Source organism: Lepus europaeus, unplaced genomic scaffold (genome assembly GCF_033115175.1).
Source record: "Lepus europaeus isolate LE1 unplaced genomic scaffold, mLepTim1.pri SCAFFOLD_3_1, whole genome shotgun sequence".
NCBI classification, from domain to species: Eukaryota; Metazoa; Chordata; class Mammalia; order Lagomorpha; family Leporidae; genus Lepus; species Lepus europaeus.
This window is the reverse complement of record NW_026909276.1, coordinates 13,964,143-13,975,252: the sequence shown is the minus strand read 5'-3', so window position 1 is coordinate 13,975,252 and position 11,110 is coordinate 13,964,143. Positions and strand designations below refer to the sequence as shown.

The 11,110-nt window shown below is 39.5% G+C and overlaps 1 pseudogene; it reads right to left on the bottom strand.

Annotated features, from left to right (window-relative positions):
- Positions 1–1,435: 1,435 nt before the first annotated feature.
- Positions 1,436–2,380, bottom strand: LOC133755232 (helicase POLQ-like; annotated as a pseudogene).
- Between the last annotated feature and the right edge of the window lie 8,730 nt (positions 2,381–11,110).

The following is an 11,110-nucleotide window of genomic DNA, read 5'->3' as shown; positions in this document are numbered from 1 at the left end:
TTTGAGTCTTGGCTGTTCCCTTTCTATTGCAGCTCTCTGATAATGTGACTGGGAAAGCAATGGAATATTGCTGAAGTCCTTGGGCCCCTGAACCCATGTTGGAGACCCACATGAAGCTCCTGGCTTCTGAATTCAGCCTGGCCTGGTACTGTCACAGCCATTTGGGGAGCTAACCATCATATGGAAGATTCATTCTTTCTCTCTCTCTGTCTCTCTCTCTCTCTTTTTCCCCACACTCCCCCCTTGTAACTCTGCCTTTCAAATAAAAATAAAATTAAATCTTAAAAAATAATATTTAGTTAGTTTGTTTTTAACTTGAAAGGTAGAGACTGAAACATCTTGTATCCAGTGGCTCATTCCCCAAATGTCCACAATAGTCTAGACTAGGCCAGGTTGAAATCAGAAATAAGGAGCCCAATTCAGATCCACCACATAGGTGTTAAGTACCCAAGTACTTGGGCCACCACTTGCTCCTTCCCATGTTGTATATTAGTAGGAAATGAAACTGGAAGTGGAGCTGGTACTTGGACCCAGGCACTGAAATATATGATGTGGGTGTCTCAAGTGGTATCTTTTTTATTTTAAAGATTTTATTTATTTGAAAGAGTTATAGAAAGAGGTAGAGACAGAGAGAGTGAGGATCCCATCCACTGGTTCATTCCCCAAATGGCCATAACCACCAGGGCTAAGCCAGGTCAAAGCCAGGCACCAGAAGCCTCTTCTAGGTCTCCCATGTGGGTACAGGGGTGCAAGCACTTGTGCCACCCTCCACTGCTTTCCCAGGCACATCAGCAGGGAACTGGATTGGAAGTGGAGAGCCCAGACTTGAACCACACCCATATGGAATTCTGGCACTGCAAGCTGGAGATTTAACCCACTATACTATACTACAGCACTGGCCCCATCAAGTGGAATCTTAAGTGTGTCACTCACCCCAAATATGTTTATTTTAATATATGGTATTCCTAACTTCACTCAAGACATTAGTATTAAAAGGAATTTCAACAACTTTTTGATAGAGAAGACAGAGACAGTCACAGAAGCACCAGTTTTCAAAAGTGTGGAAGAGCTAAATAATCAGAAAACAGCAGGAGCGGAGGATCAAGAAGTTGAGAAAGGAGTTTCAAGAATGATGCAGTCAATAGCATCAGGTATCTAGTTGAGGAATCTGACAAAAAAAATGCAATAAAAAAAAAACCTCATTTATGTGCCCTGGTCATTAAATCCTAAGAGCACAGAACCCATAACCGGATTAAGCTGGAGAATTATTTGAGATGAGGAATGAGAGACAGCAAGGATAACTGGTTTGAGAAGTGTGACTGTTGAAGGGAGTCACAGGGAGGGTTTTAGTACTAGCAGAATATTTATGGAAGGCTGAGAGACAATTGCTCTTTTGATTTGTTTTCAAGAAATATGACCTTAAAAGCCTTTATTTCTACTGATGTGTACTAATACTATGATAGCAATCAGAAATCTTGTTTTCATTCCAGCAAAAAGTACTACCATATAGCTTTTCAATTCCTTTGAACTGAACATAAAGGTCTCACTTTGCTGAGTAATGAATAGAAAGGACCAAGGTATCTGATGATGATTCAGTTGTTTTCTTAGCAACATTAATTTCTTCAGATAGGAGAGTCTCTTTCAGCTGTTATTCCTAGAAAATACTGGTATTTGGGCCTTGACATTTCCAGTCATGGCACATTTTAGATGATCTTTAATACTTTTTCTCCTATTCTTATCTGAATTTGTTCTGACTTTAGGAGAGAACTAATCATTTTGCTGGGGTTGCATCTATGTGATTAAGGGACAATTCTTCATTTCCAGTCTTGAGACAGGTTACATTCCAATCCCTTTCTTTAGGTCACTGACCCCCGAAATCATTTGAAGAGTTCTGCAAATTATCAAAGTATAAAACCTGTGAGGAAGGCATATGTGACAAAAAACCAGTTCCATTTTCAACAGGGATATCTTTAGGTCTATTCTGGTTCTTTGTGTGCTCATCAGTTTTTAATTCAGTAAAGTTACCCACAGTGGGGATGCTGAGTTTGTTTTCATTACTTTCTTAATAAAGATCACCAGTGGCAAAGTCTGTAATGTGTTTCCTATGTTCAGGAAGTTCCATATATTTTTGTTCCAGGTCATCAACATAACGTAAAAAGTTTTCAGTAAAGCTGTCATAATCACCAAACATGTCTTCACTGTCATTATGCTCAATCAGTTGCATAGCCCACAGTTTTCCACCTCTGGTGCTGTGCCACCATCTCCTCCTCCCCCTTATTATCACCTGCCTTGAGCTCCACAGCTAGGTGGCAAAAATTATTGGAGCATTTCTATTTCAGACAGACACCTGCCTGTGGATGTGGGAACCACCTTTATCCATGACATGGGTTGAGAGATCTGCCACTTTGTCATCCCTAATGACCCAGCCGCCATGCTCAAGAGGACAATGGGAGGTGGGGTGGAAGTAGTTACAGGGGCACACTGTGCTGGAATCTCCAGCCAACATTGCTAAAACACCTCAAGTTAATGCCCGGGTACATCAGACAGGGCACAAGCATAGGTGCCCAGCCTTTCCTCATCCAGTCAGGTCTGGATTTCTTCTTTCTTATCAATTTGTAACTAATGCCATGTGATTAGGTAGAATAATTTGTGATTTTAGTCTTATTTATGGGTCAGTATATGTGCTGTCTTTGTGTGTGTTGCACAGGGTGGTCTAAAAATACTAATTAGGTCAACATTTTGTCATTCACATTTTGATTGATTATTTCATATATTATAAACTGAGTATCAATTATCAGATAATATTTGATTTTTAAAATTTCTTTCTTCTGTGAATTCTGTCTCATGTCCTTTGAGGTTGTTTTTAGGCATACTGACATAATTATGTTATCATCATGAAATATTATTTATTATGACAAAAAGTCTCTTAATACCTCTGGTCTTCTATTTCTTCTTGATGCTTTGCTGCTAAATAAGGCATCCAATTGAGCTTTTTATGATTAATGTTTTTATTGTGTATCCTTTTAAATTTAATTTATTGATTTGGGAGGGAGAGAAGACATACACACTTCCACACAGATATAGGAAGGTAGGTAGGTAGATATAGGTAGGTAGGTAGGTAGGTAGATAGAGATAGGGAGGGAGAGAGAAGTCTTGCTTATGGGTTTACTTCCCAGATAACTGCAATGTATGGGTATATGGCTGGGGCTGGGTTTGCCTCAATCCATGAGCTGGGAGTTCAATCAGCATCTTTACTGTGTGTGGCAAGAACCTAATTCCGTGAGCCATCCCCACAGATTACTAGGTTATTCGGATGCAGGAAGTAGGAATCAGGAGCTAGAGTGGGCATCAAACCCAAGTACTCCAGTGTGATTCATAGGCATCTTAACTGATACCCTAAATTCTATGTTAAATGTGTACAACCATAAAACATTTTAAATATTTAATTGTAGTGCTCCTATTGATTGTTTCACTCAGTGTCATAGACTAAGGAGTGTACCTCCCCAAATCTGTATTTGGATATGTTAAACTCCATGTGTCTGCATTTGGAAATAGAACCTTCAAATGGATAATTAAGGTTGATTGAGATTCTATAGGTGGGCCTTAATCCCATTCAACTTGGTCTTTGTCGGGGAGAAACCAGTGATGAGAGCATACAAAGAAGAGGCCATATGAGGACATCATGAGAAGTTGGCTATTCTTAAATGGAAAAGACCTCAGAAAAAAATGAAATCTGCAAGCACCTTGTTTTTTTTTTTTTTAATTTAAAGATGTATTTATTTATTTCAAAGTCAGAGTTAAACATAGAGAGAAGGAGAGACAGAGATAGGTCTTCCATCTGCTGGCTCACTACCCAATTGGCCACAATGGCTGGAGCTGCACTGATCAGGAGCCAGGATCTTCTTCCGGGTCTCTCAAGCAGGTACAGGGTCTCAAGGACTTGGACCATCTTCATCTTCTAACTGCTTTCCCAGGCCATAGCAGATGGATGGGAAGTGGAGCAACCAGAACTCTAACTGGTGCCCATATGGAATGCCCACACAGCAGATGGCAGCTTTACCCACTAAGCCACAGTGCCAACCCCAGCATCTCGTTCTTAAACCATCATTCTACAGAATCATGAGAAAATAAATTTCTGTTAAGTTGCCCTCTCTATAACATAGTATTATAGCATCTCTGTTAAATGAATACACTACTTTGTTGCATTAATTTACTTTGATGTGTAATACTGATATGCTTTAATTTGTTACTCATGGCTTTAAAAATTACATTGAGAATAATTTATCCCAATATCTTTGGAGAAATATTGTACTGCTTCATATGGAATATAGATTTTTCTATTGAATAATTAAATTTTTTCCAACTTTTGTTTAATATATATAAATTATCAAAGTAAAACTTTTGGATTATAGTGGCTTTTCCCCCCATTACCTCACTCCCACCTGCAACCATCTCATCTCCCACACCCGTCCCATTCTTCATCACAATTCACTTTCAATTCGCTTTATATACAGAAGATCAACTTAGTATATACTAAGTAAAGATTTTAACATACTGCACCCACACAGACACACAAAGTATAGAGTACTGTTTCAGTAGTAGTTTTACCATTACTTTGCATAGTACAACACATTAATGACAGAGGTCCTACATGGGGAGCAGGTGCACAGTGACTCCTGTTGTTGATTTAACAATTGACATTCTTATTTATGATGTCAGTAATCACACAAGACTCTTGTCATGAGCTGTCAAGGCTATGGAAGCCTCTTGAGTTCAGAAACTGATCTTATTTAAACAAGGCCATATTCAAAGTGGAAGTTCTCTCCTCCCTTCAGAGAAAGGTAATTCCTTCTTTGATGTGCTCTTTCTGCTGGGATCTCACACAGAGAGATCTTTCATTTAGGTCATTTATTGATTGATTGATTGATTGATTTTGCCACAGTGTCTTGGCTTTCCATGCCTGTGAAACTCGCATGAGCTTTTTAGCCAGATCCAAATGCCTTAACAGCTGATTCTGAGGCCAGAGTTCTGTTTAAGGCATGTGCTATTCTATGAGTCTGCTGTCTATACTGCTTTCCATGTAGGATTATTCTCCTTTTTAATTCTATCAATTATTATTTGAAGACACTGGTCTTATTTATGTGATCCCTTTGACAATCCTATCTTTTTGATCAACTAGGAACTTAAAGTGATTGCTTTAACAAGTAAGATAGTATTGGTACATGCCACTTTGATGGGATTGAATTGCAATCTCCTGGCACATTTCTAGCTCTACCATTAGGGGTAGTCCAAGTGAACATGTGCTGAATTGTACATCTCGTCCCTCTCTTATTCCCACTTTTATATTTAACAGGGCTTACTTTTCAGTTAAATTTAAACACCTAAGAACAATTGTGTGTTAACTAAAGAGTTCAACCAATGGTATTAAGTAGGAGAAAAAAATACTAAAAGGAATAAAATAGTAAGTTGCTCCTCGACAGTCAGGACAAGGGCTGATCAAGACATTGTTTCTCATAGTTTCCATTTCGCTTCAACAGGTTTCCTTTTAGGTGCTCAGTTGTCACCGATCAGGGAGAACATATGATATTTGTCCCTCTGGGACTGGCTTATTTCACTCAGCATGTTTTCCAGATTCCTCCATTTTGTTGCAAATGACCGAATTTTATTATTTTTTTTTTACATTGAGGTGCAGACAGCTCTTTTATTTGCCAATTTAATTTCCTTTGGGTAAAATTCAAGGAGTGGAATGGCTGGGTTGTGTGGTAGAGCTATATTCAAGTTTCAGAGGAATCTCCAGACTGTCTTCCAGAGTAGCTTTACCAGTTTGCCTTCCCACCAACAGTGGATTAGTGATTTCATTCTTTTTTAAATCTAAGATTACATACTGTATATGTACCCAATTTCTTAATACAGTCATCAATTGATGGACATCTGGGTTGATTCTATATCTTGGTTTTTGTGAACTGAGTTTCAGTAAACATGGACTATTCATATGCCAATTTCATTTTATTTGGGTAAATTCTCAGGACTAGGATTGCTAGGTCATGTGGTAGATCTATTTTCAATTTTGTATCATTGTTTTTTGAATCTCAGTTCTGCTTTCTTGTTTTTTTTCTTTTTAAGATTTATTTATTTATTTGAAAGGCAGAGAGAGAGAGGTCTTCCATCTGCTAGTTCACTCCCCCAGATGTCTACAATGGCTGGAGATGTGCTGATCCTAAACCAGAAGCCAGGAGCATCTTCTGGGTCCCCAACGTGGGTGCAGTGGCCCAAGGATTTGGATCATCTTCCACTGTTTGCCCAGGCCACAGCAGAGAGCTGGATCAGAAAAGGAGCAGCCAGGACTCTTAACTGGTGCCCATATGAGATGCTGGCATTGCAGGCAACAGCTTTTACCCACTACAGCTCAGTGCTGGCCCCGTTTCTTAAGTTTTGCGTGTTGTATTGTCAGCTTCATTCATTTCCAAGAATTCTTTGGTTTCTCATTTGATTGCTTCTGTGAATCACTGTTCATCATTCAATATTGTGTTATTCAGTCTCCATATATTTGCATATTTTCTAGAGATTCTTACAATCTAAATTTCCAGCTTTATCCCATTGTGGTCAGAAAAGACACATAGTATGATTTCAATAATTTGGGTTTGCTGAGACTTGCTTTACAGCCTAGCATATAGTCTATCCTAGAGAAGGTTCCATATAGTGATGAAAAGAATGTGTATTCTGCAACTGTGAAATATTCAGTAGATATCTGTTCAGTCCATTTGGTCCATAGTGTTTTTTTTTAACTTCTATTTAATGAATATAAATTTCCAATGAACAGCTTATGGATTACAATGGCTTCCCCCCCATAACTTCCCTCCCACCCGCAACCCTCCCCTTTCCTGCTCTCTCTCCCATTCCATTCACATCAAGATTCATTTTCAATTCTCTTTATATACAGAAGATCAGTTTAGTATATATTAAGTAAAGATTTCAACAGTTTGTCCCCACATAGCAACTCAAAGTGAAAAATACTGTTGGAGTACTAGTTATAGCATTAAATAACAGTGTACAGCACATTAAAGACAGAGATCCTACATGATATTTTTTAAAAATTGATTAATTTTCTATGCAATTTCCAACTTAACACCAGGTTTTTTTTTTTCATTTTCAATTATCTTTATATACAGAAGATCGATTCAGTATATGCTAAGTAAAGATTTCATCAGTTTGCACCCACACAGACACAGAGAGTGTAAAAATACTGTTTTAATACTAGTTATAGCTTCATTTCACATTGGACCACACATTAAGGACAGATCCCACATGTGACATAAGTACACAGTGACTCCTGTTGTTGATTTAACAATTTGGCACTCTTGTTTATGGCGTCAGTAATCTCCCTAGGCTCTAGTCATGAGTTGCCAAGGCTATGGAAGCCTTTAGGGTTCTCTGGCTTTGATCTTATTCCGATAGGGTCATAGTCAAAGTGGAAGTTCTCTCCTCCCTTCAGAGAAAGGTACCTCCTTTTTGATGGCCCTGTTCTTTCCACTGGGATCTCACTCGCAGAGATCTTTCATTTAGGTCTTCTTTTTTTGCCAGAGTGTCTTGGCTTTCTATGCCTAAAATACTTTCATGGGCTCTTCAGCCAGATCTAAATGCCTTAGGGGATGATTCTGAGGCCAGAGTGCTATTTAGGACATCTGCCATTCTATGAGTCTGCTGTGTATCCTGCTTCCCATGTTGGATCCTTCTCTCCCTTTTTGATTCTATCAGTTAGTATTAGCAGACACTAGTCTTGTTTGTGTGATCCCTTTGACTCTTAGACCTATCAATATAATCAATTGTGAACTGAAATTGATCACTTGGACTAGTGAGATGGCATTGGTATATGCCACTTTGATGGGATTGTATTGGAATCCCCTGGCATGTTTCTAACTCCCATAGTGGTTTTTTTTTAAAGATTTATTTATTTTTTTAAAAGTCAGAATTACACACAGAGAGAAGAGAGGCAGAGGGAGAGAAGTCTTCCATCTGATGGTTCACTCCCCAATGGGCTGCAATGGCCAGAGCTGCACCGATCTGAAGCCAGGAGCCAGGAGCTTCTGCTGGGTCTCCCACGTGGGTGCAGGGACCCAAGGACTTGGGCCATCTTCCACTGCTATCCCAGGCCACAGCAGAGAGCTGGATCAGAAGAGGAAAAGCTGGGACTAGAACCGGCACCCATATGAGATGCCGGCGCTTCAGGCCAGGGCATTAACCTGCTGCACCACTGTGCTGGCCCTGGTCCATAGTGTTGATTAGCTCTCATATTTCTTTGTTGGTTTTCTGTCAAGTTGATCAGTCGATTGATGAAACTAGATGTTGAAGTCCTCCATTATTGGACTCCATGTTTCTCTTTATGTCAATTAAATATTATTTTAAATAGCCTGGTGCTCTGGCATTGGTGTATATATTGGATGTTTATTATAGTCATGTCTTCCTGTTAAATTGATCCCTTAATTATAGCATAGTACCCTTCTTTGTGTCTTTAAATGAGAGTTACACACAAAGAGAAGGAAAGGTAGAGAGAGAGAGAAGTTGTCCATCTGCTGGTTCACTCCACAGTTGGCCTCAATAGCTAGAGCTGAGCCATTCTGAAGCCAGGAGCCAGGAGCTTTTTCAAGGTCTCCCACACAGGTGCAGGGGCCCAAGGACTTGGGCCATCTTCTGCTGCTTTTTCAGGCCCATAGCAGAGAGCTGGATTGGAAGTGGAACAGCCGAGACTTGAACCGACACCCACATGGGATGCTGGAACTGCAGATGGTGGTTTTACCCACTATGCCACAGCACCAGCCCCTGGTGACATATTCTTTCAATTTCTGTTTGTTATGGAGAGTTCTTTTTTCACCTTCATTCATAAATGAGAGCTTTGCAGGATATAGTATTCAGGGGTGACAGTCTCTGCATTCTCTCCTAGCCTGTAGAGTTTCTGATGAGAAATCACCTGTGTCTAATTGGATATGTTTCTGAAGGTAATCATGTTTCTCTTGTGTACATTTGATAATTTTTATTAATGCTTTACTGTTGAAAGTTTGACTGCAAAGTATCATGGTGGAAATCTTTTCTGTCATGTGTATTAAGAGTTCTGTGTGCTTCCTGTACTTAAGTGTATCTTTCTTTCTCCAGGTTAGGGGACTTTTCCATAATTACTTCACTGAATATACCTTCCAATCTATTCTCTCTTTCCATACTTTCAGAAAATCCAAAGACCTATATGTTGGGTCATTTGATAGTATCCCATCAAAAAATTTTTAACTTCCAATTTCATCCTTTTTTTTTTAATCCATGACATTTCCTAAGATTTACCTTCCCACTCAAATACTTTTTCTTCTGCTTCACAAGTATGTTGTTAAGAATTCCACTGCATTTCTTATTTGACATTAACTTCTTTAGTTATAATATTTTCTTTGGTTTCTCTTCTAAATCTCTGTTTCACAGGTATGTTTTTCTTCCAAGTTATATATGGATTTCTTTAACTCATTGGATTTCACATTTCATCCACTGCATAAAAAAATCAGAAGTGAATTCTATTCTTTTTTAAACAAATCCCCAACCTTTTCCCTTGGATATCTAGTTTCATGCTTTGGAAATCTAGGAATATATAATATTACTGTTGAGAAAAATTCCTGTAAAATTTTTCTGATACAATGATTCCTCTCCCTTTCAAGAATTATTTTAAAACTTTACAATATTGTTTAGTCTCGATCTTTAAATCCTACCCCATTACTCTGGGTAAAGAAAAACTCCATTCACAAAAGTTATGGTCATGACTGGATGTTTGGGCAGCCTTCTTCTCCATTAAACTTTTCATTTTCATTTGTTTGAGGTGATCCTTCCTCGTCAGGTCCCTGTTCAGGTGCCCCTTGCTGTGAACCATGCAGCAACTCTGCAGGTTGAAGAGGTGATGGTGTGCAATGAAAGGAAAACAAAAGTTTATAGAAAAGTAGGGGCCAGCAGGACTCTCTCCAAGAGAGGAGCAGGAACCTCTCTCTGCCTTGCCCTGTGGCTTTTAGTTTTGCCCTTTTCATTTTAAATTATTTGACAGGTAGAGTTACAGACAGTGAGAGAGAGAGAGAGACAGAGAGAAAGGTCTTCCTTCCATTGGTTTACTCCCCAAATGGCTGCTACAGCCGGTGCTGTGCCAATACAAAGCCAGGAGCCAGGTGCTTCTTCCTGGTCTCCCACGTGGGTGCAGGGGCCCAAGCACTTGGGCCATCCTTCACTGCCTTCCCGGGCCACAGCAGAGAGCTGGACTGGAAGAGGAACAACTGGGACTAGAACCCAGTGCCCATATGGGATGCCAGTATTGCAGGCAGAGGACTAGCCAAGTGAACCATGGTGCTGGCCCTAGTTCTGCCAAATCCCCTTGCTGACACCAGGACAAGCCTCTGCTTAACTAGAAACAGCATTCTCTACACACAGATCTTGACCAGATGCCATGTGATCACCACCTGACCCAGAAAGAGGAAGAGAGTAGAACATTTGAGTAAAAAATGTCCTTGAACTTGTTACATCCCTGGAGGTGAGTGGGCCGTGGCCCACTGCTGGCTTTCCAAGCTGCAATGTCCCAGATTAGACTGTTCACATAACTCCCAGCTTCATCCTGCTGCATTCCTCAAAGGGCTGCAGTGATAGTTTCCACCTGGCCTCTGGCAATGTCTCTCTTTGGTCTCTTCCTCTCTAAGTAGCCATTTAGTCCTTCCCCATTTGCCTCCATTGGAGGACATTTAAAGTGCAAATATCTTTAAGTAACTATCACATTGTATTGAAGCACCCTGTGCCTCAGGGAGTGAGTACTCATTTTCATGTAAAAATAATAATTATTCTAATTGTTGCAGGATACACTATGATGCTTATGAACATACTTTATAAACAAGTTTACAAAAATAGCACATAAAATTTATTGGGTCAAGTATATAAATGAAATATTAATTATCAGTTCCTTGGACAATTTTTTTTAAAAAGATTATTTATTTATTTGAGAGGTAGAGTTACAGATAGAGAGAGGGAGAGACAAGGAGACAGGTTTTCTATCCACTGGTTCACTCCCTAAATGGCTACAATGGCTGGAGCTGGGTCAGTATAGAAA